The sequence below is a fragment of the Equus caballus genome, chromosome 11 (assembly GCF_041296265.1).
Source record: "Equus caballus isolate H_3958 breed thoroughbred chromosome 11, TB-T2T, whole genome shotgun sequence".
NCBI lineage: Eukaryota > Metazoa > Chordata > Mammalia > Perissodactyla > Equidae > Equus > Equus caballus.
In genome coordinates this window covers 13,064,780-13,085,000 of record NC_091694.1, presented here as the reverse complement: position 1 = coordinate 13,085,000, position 20,221 = coordinate 13,064,780, and the positions used below count along the sequence as shown (strand labels likewise).

Genomic DNA, 20,221 nt, shown 5'->3' with positions numbered 1-20,221 from the left:
AATGAGAACCTGTTGCCTCCCTGAATTGTTACTCTCCCCCTGTGGACTTTCCTTTAGAACAGTCCCCTCCCTACTCCTCCTTTTTCTCTATAAAGGCAGCTCCTCTCCTTTGTTTTCTGGGTTTGCCTGTGGTTCTCCATAGCATGCACATCCCGAATTGCAATTCTTTTGGCTATTCTCAGATAAACTCATTTTGAAGGTAAAATAGCAACTGAATTTACTTTTTAAGTTGACAGTATCAATTGGAGTAATCATTGGGATGAATAACTTAAGATAGCTTGGGGAAACCTTACACACTCTCCTCAGTGGTGGTCACAGAGGCTTTAAATAAGAGTGACACATTTTTCTGCTGCCAAGGTGAAGAACATAACCCAGTCATAGTTTCATCAACATGGACAGTACATGAGACAGTCCCCATGATACACTATTCACTGTTGTAGTGAGTTAAAGATAGAAAATCTAAGTAGAAGAAGTACTTAGAAGAATGCTCTGAGAAATAGAAACTGCATGAAAAACTGAAATATTAGTGGAAATCATGGTGGAAATAGAAGACTGATTGCAGTAACACTTTCTTAATAAATCTTGAACATCCTTTTGAAATGTAATTCATGATGCAATAAATTTGAGGTGAAAAGCAAAATATCAGACTTTAATAAAATGATGTTATTTCAGATAGGTAACATGAGAAATCACAACATGTGGAAGAATCTGACATTTGTTTTTTTCCACTAATGTTATTTTAGATTTCTTTAGCATTGACGTGTTAGTTGAATCATTTTTATTGATCCAGCCAGCCATCATTTGTAAAATAAAATAGAATGAATAATGGTCATTTAATTAAAAATTTAAGAAAATGCTCCAGTCACGTAAGTCTAAACTCCGTGGAAAATTTCTATGAATTCTAGAGCAAGCAGCTTTAATTAACTAAAGCATGGTGTTGTCTCATAGAGCAGATGAGGAAAGTTGGATTGCCTGGGAGCCAATCCTGACTGCTACTTGCAAGATTTGTGAACTAGAACAAATACCTTAACCCAGCCTTTAGAGCACCCACTTTATTATTGTTAATGAAAATGGTAATACCTACATATTTATTATAAGGATCCAAATAAGTCTGTAAAGCTGCTTGTAAAATTCTAAAGTGTGTAGAGAACGCACACACACGTAGTGGTTTTCAAAAATGTAGAATTGAAATGCAGAGGATTATTTAAGTGATGTGGTTTGTATTATGCATAACATTTTAATTAATGACATTCACTTTGCTATATACATTCAATTGTAATCATACAGAACTGGGAAAAATTCTTTTCCTTATGATTTATGAAATTGTCATATGGCATATACCCACATTCTAGGCATCTCTTATGAAAACAAAAAACCCTTTATATAATTTTCTGCTAATAAAAATAATATGTACCTTCTGATTTCTTTGATCACATTCTTAGTGAAGTTTCTGCCTCCTTATTGGCTACTTTGCTTTGGAACTGCATAGAATAAAATTAAGGTCATAAATAGAGTTCTGTATCCATAGCAACACGTATTTCTGTTTCAACACTTCGCAGGTATTTATTTTCATTCTCATACTTTCTTAGGGTTTGCTGGTTGCTTTGGGGGATAGATGGCTCAGTAAATGGCCAGAGAATAAATCTAGTAATCTCAGTACTCTAGGACACGGCAGAGGGTGGGGACCAGGAGCCTGGGTAGCTAGGCGTTAATATGGACTGCTAAGTTATTAGAAGGGTCAAAAATTCAAGTAGGTCAGTTTTCGGATAATGAAGTCAGATCAAGAGGTGAGGAAAAGGACTTCAGGAGTCCAGGAAGTTCAAACAAGAGGTGAAAAGGATGTAATTATGTAAAGTCAAAAATCTAATCACAACCACAGTTTTGGGGAACAGGTAGTAACCTTAATTTTGGAACATGCATAAGGTCAGGAATCCAAATCCCAAATTAAGAAGGAAACAAGTGCCAGAGGTTGAAGGTAACAAAAAGGTTTAGTCTGACAGGTGAGCCTGACTGGCCATGACCGGAGTTCATGGCTGGGAGCCTATGTTGGAGACAAGATCTATTTTGGTGAGAGCCCTCTTGGGTGTGTCCTTCCTTGGAAGGAAATGATCCAGTGAGTGGATGGGCAAGTGCAAGCTTGTGCTTGAGGTTAAATGGGAGAGAGAGGACGTAAGGAGTTTCTGAACCTTTTCGGTTAATAAAAACGAAAATAATCTCATAAATCATCTGTCTCAAATACTGTCAGGGCACTCTGTTCTGTATACTGAGTGAGTACAACAGGCAAGTAGGAGGCTACCAGTAGTGTAACAGGCCTTGGAAACTTGGTGAATACTGACTAGTGGAAGTTATAGGTAGTTACATGGAGCTTTTTAATCACAGAGTGGTTTTAGAAAAGCTCTGTATAAAATTGCATAGACCATTTTTGTTAACAAAACTGTCAAATTTAAAATACATTTTATGTTTTTAAGTGAAAAAAATCAATTCACATATTTATCAAAAATGTTAAGGTAATTGAAACATTTAATTTTTTTTGTTCATCTCTAAATTTACTTACAGCCTTTTTCTTTGGGTTTGAAAATATGTTGTTATCCATGATCTTGATCTAGGTAGCTTTTGTCCCTTAGTTTGTTGTAACAGTGTTATAATTAGGATCACTATGCCCGTAGCTAAGTGTTTGACTATCTAAGATGTCTAATTTTGCCTAGATGTCGTAACTGTCTAGTTTTACCTGGTGCGAGAATTTAACATTATATTTTGTAAGATGAATGCTTAAAATTTTAGTCTAAATCCTTTTATAATTTAATTTAAAACCTTATTTTTATATCATTGTTATGAATCAAGTATCTAATGTCTGTATGCCAGTTATTATAGATTTATAACTTTTGAATATACTCTTGAGCATATTTAAGAACTACCTTTTTTATGCTAACTCTTATAGAGCCTCAGCCTAAAAAATCTCCACAAATGTGTTAATATACTTGAAATTAATTTTAAAGTGAAAAGGCTAAATTATTAAAAAATTGACAATTATATACTTTATAAGCAGAGCTAAGTAATATCACCATGGCTTTAGTTAGTGTATTTTTTTCTAGTTATTTGCATTGGCTTTGCCTACACAATTTCTTTTTATATTAGATGAATTCAGTTTATGAATAGAAAAATAAAAGCAACAAGTAACGAATCATGTACAAAAGTGCAAACTCTTATAGTAAATTAAATTATTGTTGCATAGTCTCATAGGGTTGCTGTGTTGATATGAAAATCATCCAAGATGCTTTCGTAAGTAGGGTGGATTAAGGGTAACATTATACCCTAAACATAATACAAGGTATTCTGACACCTAAGGTATCTTGGAGAGGCCCACGTGGACAGTAGAGCTGTCCTTTAAGGTCAAGTTGGCTGGAGAGGATGCTGTGCTGGAGATATTCACCACCAATGCCTTAATGGCTTTAGAGTGCATTTCCTTTAGTTTGGATACTTATCTTGAGCTTCTTTCCAAATTCCTAGAAGTAGATCACCCCAAAATTACACTATTTTATGCAATTAATGAAAGGACAGGAATATTAAACTAGATATCCTCACTTGTAATGTGGTGCTTGGGGAAAAAAAGGCTGAAATAATATTCATTTTTTCAGATTTATTCTCTTAGGTAAGATTATTGACTTATTTATATGTTTTGTATTGCACACTTCAATTACAAACATGATTCTGGTTTTTACATGGTACTGACCTAAAACATACCATGTGATTCTTCTGCATTGGTTTCTGCTTATATTTAAAGAATTAGTAGCACGAAGCGCACACAATGCACAAAAAAGGTAAACGTAATGGAAAAGAAATGCGGCTGGAAGTCACAGTGGTAAGGGAAGACACGCCACGGCCGGTCTGATGGAGGCCGTCCCTGTGTCAGCGTCCACCTTCATAGGAGGCAGGGCTTTCTTTCCTTTCACCAGCTCATTGTTAAAAATTCAGCTATTGGTACTTCAAGGGGTTCTAGATTTTCTTATATTTAATTAAGCAGCCAAAACGTCTGGATACTTTGCCTTAGTCATGTAAAATCATATGGTTGTTTGCACAGTAATTAGTGTTTTCTGAATGGCACTGGTGTAACGTGTGAGCTATTGTGACCTTCGTGTGTACAGCATGTTTGGATAGAGTGGTGGATACAGATCTGGCAGAAAACCTAGGTCGAAACTTTGCTTTCCTGGGAAGGTGAAGTATAGGAAGTAGAGAGAGTGTTGAAAATCCGCTTTCCAATTACATGAATGTCATTCTTTATAGAAGAATGTTTCTAGCGAAGAAGAATTCAGCCTGAATCATATTCTTCTTCCAAGGCCAAATAGGTTACCTGTCACTCCTGGAAACACTGTCAAAAAAATAGCCTTAAGTGTTTCTAGATGCTGCAAATAACGTCTTCCCGACATGTAGTCCTGCTGTTCGTTAGCCCTGATGTTGCACCAGAGTGAGTTGTGGATGATACATCTGTGCTGGCTTTCTAATACTTAGGTTTTGCATTCTCAAGATGAGATTATTAAAAGTGCTATTTGATGACAGTGTCTGTTTAGTGTCATCATTCTCAAGTGGAATAGTCCCACTTTTATAATTCCATTTGAGTGTAGAAAATTTGTACATATTTATATTTTGTGCTTCTGTTAATTACTTACATAGTTTAATCTATAAAATAAATGCTCATACATAGTCATTTTAAGTGTAGTAGACGTTTCATTTGCAAATTTCCAAATTAAGCCAAGGTGCTAATGAACCTTCTTTTTTCCCTTTTAATTGTAATTTAACCTAAAAGCAAGTTGCTGTGGGTTTTTACTCACTTTTTTCAAGGCCTATTTTCAATGTGATGATTTGGGTGGTTCTTTTAGCATAAAACTAGAAATTTCAACATCAGTTATGAATTTTAAGTAGTATTGTCATTACTCCCAGAAAACAAATACAGCCATAATGTTTGCCAGTTCTTGTGACTCATTACATGTTCTACCACTTCTTTTGAAGTTTTTTTTCTCCAGATAGGCATGGAAATTAATGCTTTTCTTTTGTACTTTCCCCCTGTTTCTTTTTCTTTTTGTTTTCGTTCTCTACCTAGAGTACTCTCTTCTTTTGCAGGTAAAAATATATTTTATTTCTTGACCTAAGCCCATTGTAGCATGTTCCCAACCAAATTAAGCTTTTTTTTCTCCTGTATGTTGCGCTCCATCCCCCCGTTCATCTCATAGTTTAGTAGTGCCGTGTTGTGAACAACAATACCACATTTTACTTTTCTGTATAGAATTCCTTCCAGAGCTAAGCTATTCTTTTGGAATATGGGAAAATTTAAGCCCGTTTCTCATGTTTACAAGTTGCAGAGGAGATATTTTCACTGAGCCACAAGCTTGGCTAATGATTTTATTTTTTGTTACTAGGTGTAGTAACTATACAACAAAGCACTGGTGCACTTTAAAGATACCAACCATGCATACTGAATCTCAGAAATCTTTGAGTTACTTTAAAGGTAAATTTGTTGGCTCTTAGTTCTAAGTATCTCTCAGTTATTTAAAGGATTTTAAAAATATTTTCCATTTGATGGAAAACAGGCCTTATGAGTCAAGAAAGTTCTATTTGCACCTAAGATGCAGCAGGTTAAAAATAGAAAATATGCTGCCCTAGGAATCTGAAGACCTGATTTCTTACCTAGACTTTTATGGGACTTCACCTGCATCCCTTGATGTTTCTCTTTTCTGCTTTTATCAACTACCTTTCTTTCCTCTGGCAGATGGGAACACACTTTAAAAGCTTTAGCCTTATAAAAATAGGAAATTTTATGCAAAAAATTAGCTCACATATAAAATAATTTTATAACACTTGGCTTAATTTGAAATCACTAATTTCCAAAAAATGTTAAAAGGCGTATTCTACGTCATAGGATATAAATATACAGTAAAATATGCTTTTTATTTTAACTATTTAGATGAATTTCCATTTTTAAATTATAATAAACATAGGCTCTCACATAAGATGTACAGTTTTACGCATGATATAAATTTAATCTCTTTAAAATAAATTGATATGTTAAACCTTTCCAAAATATTATTTTTTATTGATCCAACAGTATTTTCCTAATATATTCTGCTATTTTTAAAAATATATATGCTATCATTCCTTAAAGTCTGAATATCTACTTTCACATCAATTCTGTATATTTAATAAAATCTAAAAAGTTCATATTTTATTCAATATATTCCTTTCCTTAAGAAATAAAATGAGACATTTTATTTGGGTGAAGTGAAAGTTCTAGTATAAGAGTCTGAAGTTTTGCTTCATAAATGGCTTTGACATAAGGAGTGATCAACAACCAAATATAACAAAAAGAATATCTTTTACCCATATTTTAGTTTTTTAAAAATAGTTAGTACCAAAATATATAATACTATAAACCAATAACAAATGTATTATGTGCTTAGAGTATGTATTATAACTAACAGAAATCTGTTATCTTCAAACCTACTCATCAGGGCTTTTTCCCCTCAAAATTATTTTTTAAAAATGCCATGGGTTAAGTTTTTCCCTTTTCCTTCATAAGCTGAACCTGCCAACACTGAAAGTTATCTCCCAATATTTTCCCTTGACAAAGATCTCACTGAAGTTTTAGGGACATATAACTGAGAACAAATTTTAGATGATTTACATAAAAACACATTTAAAATGGGAAATATATAGTAATAAATAAAGCTTCCTTGTTAGATAATTAACTTCTACTTATTCAGAATCTAAAGCAAAAGAAAGAGGTAAGGAGAATTTAAAGGTACATGCTCCATAAAAGTAAATAGAAATAGCACATACCAAGGATTTTTTTTCCCCCAAAATTACTTATGGGATATCCTTCTGGTCACTATACATTGATGTCAATCCCTTAAACCTTATACATTTATCTTACTTTACAATGATAATTGGTGTTTATAGTAGTGACTTTGAATTATTTTATGTTCCTGGAATATTTTCAAAATCTTCAAAGAAAGATTAAGGTATTATAAGTGTATCTGCAGCAGCTTGCACTCCTCAGTGCAGTACGCTCATTTCTGGTTCTGTGTGATAGTGACGACGAGTTAATCATCTCCCTTATATGCAAACCATCAGACCAATTGCTCTAGTTCTCCCTGTATGTGGTGAAATGAAAAGACCAAGTGAATAAAAGGTGAAAAAAAATACCTAGAAAGGCCCCTTAACTGCAGGGGTGTATGTAGGCGTACTCTGACCTTTTCTACATGACATAACTAGCTAAGAAATTAGAGGATCATTTCTCAAACCTTTACCCATCTGTGAGGTTTTCATTCCTGTGGCATTTAATTGTATCTTCCTTGAGATCATGAAGATGCAGTTAGTTTTACTGCCCTCCCCGATACCCAATAGAGATTAGCAGGCATACCTCAACCATCTACTTTGCACTCACCCGTAATTCATTTGTAAGAAACACAGATGTGTTTGAATTCTGTGACATCTTGCTCTTGAACTCTGTGTGAAGCAGTTATGATATCTGACCAAACGTTATCCACTTCCATACTGTTCTCCTTGCCAATTCTAACCTCTGTGGCCAGCCAAAGAATGTCTAAAGAAGGCAGGACAATGGTGTCAGGGCCCCTGTTGTTAGGTTCTTCGTTCTTTCACTGAGGTAGGAAATTTCCAATGAGGAAGAGGTCGGGAGCTTGGACTGCTTCTCTTGAATGCAACCTCAAACCATTTCCTCTGAGGATTCTGCCTCCTTGATAAGCCTCATGTAAACGTGAGAACACAACTCTTCAGAAATAGACACAGAAGGCTCATTAATAGATATGGACCATCCAGCTCCCTAAAATATGATTTGGTGAGGTAATGGATGTTTAGATGGATGGACAGACAAACCAATGACTGACATACTTGACCAGAGAGCTATGAACTACCTGGGGATCAAAAGTCTTGAAAGACCTGTGACCTATGTCAAAGCAGGAGTTCACCTGGAGGTACTCACCATTCTGTGAACACCTCCGCCTCAGACCTTTCTGAGGTCAAACCTTCTGATCCTGCCTTTTTACCACTTTTTTGTTTCCTTTTGGAGGGCTGGGCGGTTGGAGGTTAGCCCTGAGCTAACATCTGCCGCCAATCCTCCTCTTTTTGCTGAGGAAGACTGGCCCTGAGCTAACATCCGTGCCCATCTTCCTCTGCTTTATATGTGGGACGCCTGCTACAGCATGGCTTGCCAAGTGGTGCCATGTCTGCACCCGGCATCTGAACCGGTGAACCCCGGGCCACCGAGAAGCGGAACGTGCACACTTAACTGCTGCGCCACTGGGCTGGCCCCTACTTTTGCTTGTTTTTGAACTTTATAAAAATGGTTGCATATGGTAGGTAATCTGTGATTTGAATTTTCCCCTCAATATTTTCTTAAGATTCATCCATAGTCTTGCGTGCAGCCTAGTTTATTCATTTTTCTAGATGTAATATCCCGTTGTATGATAAGAAATCGGTTAATTGTGATGGACATTTGGACCATCTCTAGTAATAATGTAGTTTTATGAATGCTGGTGTGTACAATGGGGTTTTAGCACTTTACACTCAAATCAGTAGTGTGTAAGAGTGCCAATGATACACATCCTTGCCAACATTTGGTACTGTCAGACTTCTTAATTTTTGCAAATATAGTGATTTTGCATTTTGCATTTGCAAATAAAATAACATTGCATTTTCTGGTGACTAATGAGGTTGGGCACCCTTTCATATGTTTACCATTAAAATTTTAGCTTTTTATGAATTTCCTGGTCATGTCTTCCTCATTTTTCTATTGGATTGTTTGTGTTTATTTTTTTGGCACACTTTGCAAATTCTGGTTACTATTCTTTTGTTAATTGTGTATATGGTAAATCTCCCCTTCCAGGTTTTGACTTACTTTTTCATTATCTTTATGGCGTCTTTTGATGAACGAGAGTTCTTAATTATATTGTAGTCTAATTTATCAGTCTTTTCAAATTAGTGCCCTTTGAGTAATGTTTAAGAAATCCTTCCTTACCTTGAAATCGAAAGGCCATCCTTCATATTTTTTTAAATTTTGTCTTTCGCATTTGGTCTCTAGTCTACTCAGCATTGATATTTTTAAAATAATAGCTTTATTGAGATATAATTTCCATACCATACAATTCACCTATTTAAAGTGTACAATTCCCTGGGTTTTAGTATATTCACCTAGCTGTGCAGCCGTCAGCCTAATTTTAGAACATTGTGTTGGCCCCTCTCAAAAAATTGATACCTATTAACAGTGACTCCCCATTGCACCCGCAGCACTCCAGCCCTAGGCAACCACTAATCTAAATTCTGTTTCTCTAGATTTGTCTGTTTTGGCTATTTCTTTTGAGTGCAGTCATACAGTATGAGCTCTTTGTGACTGGTTTACTTTATTCAGTTTGTTTTCAAGTTTCATTCGTGTTGTAGCATGTATTAGTTCTCCATTCCTTCTTACTGCTGAATAATATTCCACTGTTTGTATAAACTATATTTTATTTGTCCATTCTTAAGTTGATGGACATTTTCATTGTTTCCACTTTTTGACCATTATGAATAATGCTGCTATGGACATTCATGTACAGGTCTTTGTTTGGAGATATGTTTTCTTTCTTTTGGATGTATACCTGGGAATGGAGAGAATTGACTTTTGTGTACTGTGTAAGATAAAGATCCAATTTCGTTTTTTCCCATGTGAATAACTTACTGTCTTAGCACAATTTTTAGACTAGTTCATCATTTCCCCACTAAATTCATTGCCAGCTCTGTCCAAGATGAGGCTTTTTGTAGGTTCTTCATTATGTTCCATTAGTCAAATTTTTCTGATTTCTGTGATAATACAGCACTGTATTAGTTTCAATAATTTTAGGTTCTGGTATCTGGTATGGAATGTCATACCACCTGTTATTCTTTATGAGTGTCATGGTACTGTGTTCATCCCTGTATATTTTAAATTCAACTTGTCAAGTTTGAAAGCTTTTGTTGAAATTTTAATTGGACTTGCATTGATGCTGTAGATCAATTTGAGGAGAACTGATGGAGAGACTGTCCATCACCGTGATATGTCTCTCAGTTATTTATATCTTATTTAATGTTTTTCAAAAAGGCTTATCATTTTTTCTTTAGCGTTTTACACATCTTTTGGTAAACCTTTTTCTGAGAATCTTATATTTGTTATGGTTGTAAATGGTGTTTTATAATTTTTTGCTAGTGTATAAAAATTACAAATGATTTTTAAACATTGATCTTTTATTTAAACACCTTTCTAAATTCTCTTATTATTTCTGATAATTCATACATTCGTTCTACATTTTTTCTATAGACAATAAAAACATGTATGATTAAAGACAGTTTTGTTTTCATCATCACTTATGAGTACAAGTAGTTGTTGCAGGCATTCTTTTCTCTTCCAAATTTTAAAAGGGCTATTTTAAAAATTCACAATAAAGAATGAATAAAATTTACTGAGTGTTTGGTAAATGCCCTTTACCTGGTTAAGAATGGTCTTTTCTATTCCTATTTTGCTAAGAGTTTGTGTTGTGGAATTTTATAAAATACTTTTCTGTATAGTGATATAATCATAAGGTTTTTTCTTTTAATACATTAATGGAGTAAATCATATTATAGGTTATTTTCTAACATTACACCAACAATATGTCTCATCCAGTTTTTTCTTGATCTATTACCACAGGATTCAATTTGCTAATAATTATTTGGAGAGATTGAGCTGAAATTTTTCTTTTTTGGAAATGTTTTTTTAACGGATGTTATGCTAGCCTCATAAATTGAGTTGCTGAATGATTCTTTTTCTATACTCTGGAAGAATTAGTGTAAGAGTGAGTTATTTGTTTCTTAAATATTTGGTGGAACTGGCCAGTAAAACCATCTGGGCTTGATATTTCATTTCTGGAAAGATTTTTGACTACTACTTAAATTTTTCTAATAATTATAGGATGATTCACATTTTTCATTTTTTTCTAGTCAGTTTTCATAAATTTTTATAGTTCAGGTATTTTTCCTTTTCATGTAAATTTGATATTTCTTGGCGTTTATAAACTTTTATAAATGTTACACTGCCCTTGCATTCTCTGACTCTTGGTGATTACATATTTTGTTTTTATACATTACTGGACTTGGTTTGCTAATAATTTATATAGGATTTTTATGTCTATGTGCATGCCTGAGTTGGCCTGTAATTTTATTTCTCTTCCTATTCCTGTCTTCCTTTGGTATCAATATTAGGACTTCTGAAATCGTTTCAGAGGATGTTTCCCTTTCTCTGTTCCCTGGAAGAGTTTGTAAAAGACTGAAATGGTCTATCTCTTGGGAGATATTAGAACTTACGTGTAAAATTATCTGAGCTTAGTGTTTTCTTTGTGGGAAATTTTAAACTATATTTTCAATTTTTAAAATTAGATTGTTTAGTTCTCTTTCTTCTTTTGCATTTTATATTTTCCTAGGTATTTATTTCACCGAGGTTCTCCAATTATTGGTATAATATTTCATGGTATTATCTTATTTTTAATCTCTGATGGATCTATAGTATGTCCTTTTTAAATTTTTAGTAGTAGTTACCTCTTTTTTCTTGATAATATTGCCATATCTTTATTTTTATCCCTAATATTATTTGTGCCTTCTTTCTTGTTTTCTTCATCATTCTTGCCAGAAATTGTTCTATCTTGCTAATGTCTTAATTTGGTTGCCTACTTCATTAATAATTAGCCTTTTAATAGCATGTTAAGGTTACATATCTCTTTCACTTTAGCTGCATCCTTCAGGATTTGATAAGTAATATTTTCATTATTAATCATTCTAAGAATTTTTATTTAAATGTTGTGAATTTCCTTTTGATTAGGAAATATGGTAATATCAATCAGAATTCAAAAGTCACAAAAACAGATACAGTAAAATATCTCCTACGGACTCCTGACTCTCAGCACTAGACCCTTCATTCCCATTAAGACAACACAAATGTAAAAAGTGCCTTGTTTCTTCTTTCAGAGATCAGTTCTAAGCACTTTTAATTTTTATCTTAATTTTATTTTGAACCATGAGTTATTTAAGGTGTGTGTGTGTGTGTATATTTTAAAGGTTTTATTTTTCCTTTTTCTCCCCAAAGCCCCCCAGAACAGAGTTGCATATTTTAGTTGTGGGTCCTTCTAGTTGTGGCATGTTGGACACCGCCTTAGCATGGCCTGATGAGCGGTGCCATGTCCACGCCCAGGATCCGAACTGGTGAAACCTTGGGCCGCCAAAGCAGAGCTCATGAACTTAACCACTCGGCCACGGGGCCAGCCCTAAAGGTGTATATTTTTAACTTCAGAGTATATGTGGAATTATTTTGGTTTTGTTCTTGATATTTTGGTCATGGTTCCTAATTTAGTTGCAATCTTGTCAAAGAATGTCTCTTTAATACCACCAGTTTCTTGCAGTGTGTTGACACTTGCATTTCATATGTGTGTGTGTATGATGCAATCTCCTACTGAAATGATGGATTTATCCATTTTCCCCAATAGTTCTATTAAATTTGTTGTATATATTTTTAGGTTGTTTTATTACGTGTGCAAGTTTAGATATATCTCCCTGGTGAATGAAATTTTTAAAAATCATTATTTAATGATACCCTGTTTTAAGAGTGCCTTTGGTTAATATTTTACTGGTGTAACTTTTCACATCTCTTTAGTTTCATTCTCTTCATGTCTTCTGTGTGTCTCATAAAAAAATAGATGAATTTTGACTTGTTAAAAAATCTAAACTATCACACTCGTTTAACAGTAATTTTGGTCCATTTACATTTATTGTGATTACTGATAGACCATCTTACTTTTTTTCATCTTTCCCACTTTTATCTATGCTGTTTTTCTTGCCCTTATTTTTTAAAATATTACTTTGTTTTTAAAATAGTTTTAGATTTACAGAGAAATAGAAAGATAGCTTAGAGAGCTCCCATATGTCTCATACCGAGGTTCTCCTATTATCTTACATTAGTATAATACATCACTTAAAATTATGTACCAATATTGATACGTCATCATTAACTAAAATCCCTATCTTACTCAGATTTCCTTAGTTTTTACCTAATGTCCTTTTTCTGTTCCAAAATCCCATCCAAAGTATCATATTACATTTAGTTGTCATGCCTCCTTAGTCTCCTCTTTGCTGTGATAGTTTGTCAGATTTTCCTTATTTTTGATGACCTTGACAGTTTTGAGGGGTACCCGGTAGGGATTTGTAAAATGCTCTTTTATTATACTGAAATTCTTTTGCAAGGAAGATTTGTCTCTTCTCCCCTATTTATTAATTTATTAAATCTTTATATCGGCATGTACCCATGGACATTTATTTTATTCTTCAGGATATAATCCAATACTTTCTCAAATTGTTCCAGCTTTGGCTATTAAGAGCTCTTTCAGTTGGCCCCTTGTCTCTTTGATATACCTTCATCAATGAGCACTTCCTTACTTCTAGCACAGCAAGATGCTCCAGGCTCATCTTATGTATTTCCTGCCCATTCCTAGAATCAGTCATTTTTCCAAGGACCATTGGTTCCTTGCATTGGAGAATGGTACTAGAAACCAAAATCTGGATGTTTCATGTGCTTGTTGCTACTGGGATGTCATTTGCTGAATGCCATCTCTTTTTCCCCCACCTTGTCTTCTTTTAAGTTTTTGTCTTGTGTGTTCTGTCATTTCATTACCTAGTATCTAGATGTGGATTTCTTTTCTTTCTCCTCTTTTCTTTTCTCTCTTTTTTCCCATCCTGTTTGATATTTATTCTGCACATGATTTCTGTGGATTCTTGCTTTTTCTCGGTTCTGGAAAATTCTCAGGCATCATCTTTTCATATCTTCCATATCTTTTCTTCTCTCTTCTATCCTTCTGGAACTCTAGACATATATGAGATCTTCTTATTTTACCTTTCTTAGCCTTAAACATCTCACTTAGTTTTTATCTTCTGATATTGCTGTGCTTCGTTCTAAGTAATTTATTGAGATCTCTCTTCTGTTTTACTACTTCTCGCTTCTGCTGTAGTTAAACCACCTTAGCATATCCATTCTATCTTTGATACAAAAATTTTATTTTTGGAAATTATGTTTGGTTCTACTCAAATCTGGTAATATTTGCTTAATCTCTTCTGGTTTACTCATTTTGTGATTTCATACTTTGTTTCTTTAAATATTTAATACATATTTATTTCATATTCTTTTTCTGATAATTTCCATTTCTGAAGTGCTTGCCAGTGGGAATCTGTTTCTGCTGACTCCTAACAATGTTTTTTTTTAATGGATTTAGTAATTTTTTATTACGAGCTCATGTTTGGTTTATCTTAATTTATAGGGGAACTTAGAGACATTAAACTGAATAAGCTTTTCTCCAGAGGTAATTTGTTTTAGCTTCAGGTGGGAGTAGATAACACTACTGACCTAGAACCACATTAGTCCTATTCTTGGCTCTCTGACTTAATCTAATGGTGTCATGTTCGGCTCCCATATCCCCGTGCCCTGAAGCTGCAGTGCTGATAAGGTCGTTTGCCTTCAAAGACACCTTGCCTTTGCAGTGTGCTTACTGCTTATTATCCTGTTTTTGGCAGATGCAGTTTTACGTGCGTGTGGTTTTAGTTTTGTTTTGTTTTCCCCTTTGGATGTTTCTCTTACTGGCTTTGAGCGAAGAATCTCTAATCTGCCAAACTGCTTGAAGTGAGTGTCCTAAATCACCAATATTCCTCACTCTTCCTTGCCTTCAACATGCATGGTTGTTTAGCTATTTCAATTCTACTTCTAAAATTGTATCCCTATTTGTTCCACTCTTTCCCCCAATACTGGCCTTCCCATCTCCAGAGTGTGTCTAGTCCATTATATAAACTGCTTCCAGATTAGTCTTTCTTAGTACAAATCCAGTAGTATTACTTAGCTCACTATCCTCACATACTCCACTCCAGCATCTAATTTAGGCATCTTCATTGGTCCTCCAGTGCCTTGAAATCCCCTATAGCTTCACAGTCAAAATCCTTCAATATCTTCATCAAATCTCTCTTTTCTGAGTTTCCTTGATTCCCCTTTAATGCTCTGCTTTTCTTCTTCCATGCGGCTCTTTCTTTCTGCCTGAATATCTGTCCTGCATCTATTCCTGTCCAAAAATTGTACTAATTTATCTCTTAAGGTCTATGTCAGATGCATTCAGTTTTATTCAGTTTTCCAGAATCTTTCCTGGCTCAAAGTGACTGCTCCCTCTTCTGAACTCTTACAGCACTTTGTCTTCTCTTATGGCTCTTTTGTATGTGTCTGTGTATATGTGTGTGTAGCTTATGTATTGTAGTCTAAACTCTAGGGAAATTTTTTTCTGGAAGTCACTTATCATAGTGGCTTCCACATCATAGATCCTAATAGTGAATTATACATCATTATAAGTTAAAGAGTTGCACATGGTAAATATTTCAGCCTGTGGTGGTGATTGTTCATAAACTTGCTATGAAAATACAAAGGTAACCTAATATATCAATAAGTTGTTAATGTATCTTTATTCTAAGAGTGCCTATAGAATAATTTTTCAAATTTGAAAATAATCCAAATGATTATTTCTTAACCTTGGACATGTCCTCAACTTAGAAACATTTTACTTTCATAAACTGCTTTTTAAAATTTTTTTTGGCATGTAGACAAAGAGAACTGATTAGTGGCTACCAGGGTAAAGGGGAGGTGGGCACAAAGGGTGAAGTGGTGCACCTACAACATGACTGACAGTAATGTACAACTGAAATTTCACGAGGTTACACACTATCATAATCTTAATGAAAATTAAAAAAAAATTTTGTTTGGGACTACTTTGATGATAATCCTGGCAATCCATTATCATTTGTAAGATATTTTAAACTTCCACTTCTCTTACCAGAATTTGTCAGATTCAGAGTGGTGTCAAGAGTCATAGCTTTCTAAGGAAATTGGTCTATTTCTTGTTTTGGGGGTTTTTTGTAATTTATTTTTTTATTGTGGTAAAATAGATATAACATAAAATTTACCATCTTAACCATTTTTAACTGTACAGCTCAGTGGTGCATTCAAATACAGCCAGTTTGTTGTGCAACCATTACTCACCATCCATCCACCTATCTCTTTTCATCTTGTAAAACTGAAACTCTTTACCCATTAAACAGTAACTCCTATTCTCCCCTCTTCCTGTCCCCTGGAAACCACCATTATACTTTTTGTCTATATGATTTTTAATACTCTAAGTACCTCATATAAGTGAAATCATATAATGCTTGTCTTTTGTTGACTGGTTTATTTCACTTGGTATAATGTCCTCAAGATTCATCCATTCCACATTTTCTGGTCTGTATGTTTTTAACTGTTAATTGAAAGTCAATTTGATTAAAAGTTGGCCTTATATCTATAATAGGCACAACATTTATTAATTTGTGAAATTTTTTTGTAATTCTCTTTTTATATCAGTCATGTAGATGAAGTTTTATTGCTTGCTATTTATAATATTAAGGAAAAGTGAACACATCTATTCCAGATTTATTTTGGCAGTTTATCACTCTAGTTTTCAGGACATGCTAACGATTGAAATAGTAAATACTGAAAGGAAGGCTTCAGCATTTAGTTCTTTCATTTAATGTTTATTTCTTCTATAATTGGTTGATAAACTTTCAGTATGGTTTTTGTATTTGAAAGTCACCACTGGCCTAAAGCCAGTGTGTATCAATGTTGCCAACAATTTAAAATGCCTTTCCCTGAGTTGCCATCACATACCTAGTCAACTAATAAAATATACTAAATGACGAAGTGCAGCACTGACAAGGGTGTGGAGAAATAGGTACACGTATACACTGTTGTTCACACTGGAAATAGATTTGGTGTTTCTGTAGGGCAATTTGCAAAAAAGTTAGAGTTATTCTCATCTTTTGAATCAAATAATTTTGATAGCATAACCTAAAAGCAAAGTATCATTGTAATTTATTCACAAATGTCTCATTTACAATAATGAATAATTGGAAATAAGACAAATATCCTAGAATAATATGATAAAGGAAATTATGATATACTGTAAAGATGAAATATCAAAGAGCCACTAAAAGTGACAAATACACTAATGGGAATGAAGATATAAAATTTGGTGGGGGAAAAGGTAGAACAATGATATAAATGATTATATCATTTAAAAATGTTTCTGTGTACATTGACAAAGATTGAAATTCAGTTCGGAGTGGTGTCAGTGTTTTTGGAAAACTAAGATTTTTTTTGTTCATTTTGTGTTTTTTATAAAGACGTTATGACCTTTTGACTTTTGGATGTTAATTTTGTACTAATCATAGTGAAAATTAGGGGTTAGAGGTGCACAGAAAGAATAAATTAATAAAACACATTCTTTATGAGAAATTATTTCTGCTTTGACACAGTATAGTATGTGATAAAAGCAAAAGCTTTTGAATCAGATTGAACTTGGATAAAATCTTTCCATGTCTGTTTTTCTCAGACTCCATGTCTTAGTCTGTTTTGGCTGCTATATCAGAATACCACAGACTGAGTGGCTTACCAATGACAGAAATTTATTTGTCACAGTTCTGGAGGCTGGAAGTCTAAGATCAAGGCAGCAGCATGGTTGCATTCTGATGAGGACCCTCTTCCAGTTTCAAAGCTAGCACCTTCTCACTGTGTCCTCACAAGGGATTGCTCTGGTTCTCTTTTATAAAGCCCCTAATTCTATTTTATGAAGGCGTTAATCACCTCCGAAAGGTCCCATCTCCTAATACCATCACCTTGGGCATTAGGTTTTCAACATATGGATTTGAGGGGCCACATTCATTCAGACCACAGCCCTCCATTGTCTCCGTATTGTCACTTCCTCTGCCTCCACAAATCTCAGCTTTTCTCTTATGTGTCCTGTCATCATCTTTGCTTGCTGCCTCCTGGGGGAGCTCCTCATTCTGACCCTCTTTACACTTTACGCTTCTGTTCTTTGGCTGTAGCTACCCTGCTCTTTCTCCCAGCATTTTCACTTTTTCCTTCTTTTAGGATTTCTGATTCCTGCTTCATGTCTGTTTTCTTTGCTTACCCTTTTTAGTATGTTTGTTATGTATATACTTATTTTAAACAATTATTGATCCATCTGTTCCTATTACACTGCAGGTAATATATGTCATTTAGTTGTAGCTTTTTCATAGTAGTTTTGCTCCTCAGGTGTATTTACTTTGGCCAGATAATATTCCCCTGGGACTATCAGATAGTCTAAGTGGTAACGTCAGCTGGGGAAAGCAAAAGCCCGGTCCTTAGTCCTTGACCTGCTGGATGAGCTTATGGAAGGAGGAGATTATGAACCCCCAGACAGAGCACTGCATCACATACCACTCCCTTTCACAGCTACCACGGCAGGAAAATCTGCGGTTCAGGAATTCATCTAACCTCTTGGAAACAAATGGCAGTGGGAGAAGGCTGTTTTGTAAGGTTAAATGGATTAGTCCTGGAAGTTTGGAGGGGAGAATGTGGAAGAGTGGATGTCTAAGAAGTTCTGATGAGTCTATACCTGGTTTCTTCAGCTCTTCACCCCAGCAAGGCTTTCACTTATCTTGGTGTGACCTGACTCATAGCAGCACCATGTTGGGTTCTTGTTTCAAACATGGCAATGGGACAGGTCACATTGTCTCATGGCAGCAAAAGACAGAGGTAAGGGCAGAAAGTAAAGCATTCTTCCAGCCCCCCTTCTTATAGGAGTTTCCTGGTTGTCTCCCAGGCTGCAACCCCTTCCCTTCTACACACAGTCTCTGGTTCAAGAGAGCCTTTGTTGTGCCCAGGAGCTCCTCTGGTTGTATTTTTGTTATCGTTTTTATTCTTCTTGTTGTCGTCATCATTAATATGTGGGGGATCAGAATTGGCCACCTCAAAATGTGTCTCTTTTTAAAAATAAAAGACTCTGAAAGAAACTTTGACCCCCCTCCCTCCCACCTTAAAAAGAATTTAAGATAAAAGCCCTGTCCTCAGGACAAGCCATCACCACAGATATCTCTGGGAATTGGTAGACTATGAGGATCCTTACTAAGCCCATTTTTATCAAAGTTCTGTTTACCAAACATTTGCTTTTCCATTTCCATGTGAATTGCCTTCCTTCTCTTTGAAGCCCCAAACCACTACCCCCAACACCCTCCTTCCTCTTTTGCTGAAGATAGCATTTAAGAGAACAGCCTCCGCCATTTTGGCGAGTTACTCAGTTTCCTGGGTTTCTCTCATGTATATGTGTTATAAAGCCTTGTTTGATTTTCTCTTGTTATTCTGTCTCATGTCAGTTTAATTTGTACCCAGCCAGAAGGACCTAGAGTTGGTAGAGGTTTTGTCTTCCTCCCTGACAATATCTCGGGTTCCTGCTTCCTGTGGTTTCTCCATGGCTGACTTTGGGAAATGCAGTCAGCAGACCATCCTACTCTACCATGTTGATATCACTGAAATTTTTTTAAAAGAATGTTTTGCCACCTGGAAACATAACTGTTGTCACTGCGTAAGTCTCTCTGCTCTTAGAAGATTACTCATCTATTTTGGAACATGATTATATTGACCATCTTTTCTCTTATTATGCCCAAGTATCAAGTTCAAAGAAGAGAAATCATTTTAAAACAAGAAGCAGAAGGCAAGAGACTTTGTTATCAGGATAATTGGTTTACAGTTGTTTATCACTATACAGATACCAATACATCTTTGAAACAGAGAAGCAAATAAACTTTAAAACATTGCATACCTTTACTGGGAAAAAAGATTAATCTTTTCTACTACAGATTTATGAGAATTGGCCTTTTCTGTAAAGTATATTTCTTACAAATTTCTCTTATACATTCCTCTGGCGCTATCTATTTCCAATCAACTTTTGTAGAGAGGATAAAAATGGAGCACCCTATCACCTCCAGGCCCTCGGGCTCTGATTTCAAGCCCTTTCTCCTCTTTCAACATAAATGTGTTTGACCAGCCATCTGTAATATGTCTCTTGCAATCTAGTGTAGGGAGGGAGCAGGGTCAATAGTTGAACTAGTGTGTACTGACCATAATCCAAACTAAGGGAAAACTTTGTATATTAATAATATCTGTCATATTGGGTTGTTGCAAAGATTAAATAAGATAGTCTACATGAGATGCGTGGTGCAAAATAAATACTAAAAATGTTAACAATTATTGTGTATCATGTAGAAACTATAAAATTGTTAACATTCAAAATAGAATGAGTCC

General features: G+C 34.9%; 1 protein-coding gene and 1 long non-coding RNA gene across 18 annotated transcripts in view; one reads left to right on the top strand and one right to left on the bottom strand.

Moving 5' to 3' along the window:
- CEP112 (centrosomal protein 112) overlaps positions 1–20,221 on the top strand; it is a 452,281-nt gene that overhangs the window by 258,599 nt on the left and 173,461 nt on the right. The window lies entirely within an intron of this gene.
- LOC138916221 (uncharacterized) overlaps positions 1–20,221 on the bottom strand; it is a 41,696-nt gene that overhangs the window by 9,387 nt on the left and 12,088 nt on the right. Inside the window, exon 2 of the long non-coding RNA XR_011423157.1 lies at positions 1,415–1,481. This is a non-coding gene — a long non-coding RNA (uncharacterized lncRNA). The remainder of the gene's footprint in view (positions 1–1,414; positions 1,482–20,221) is intronic.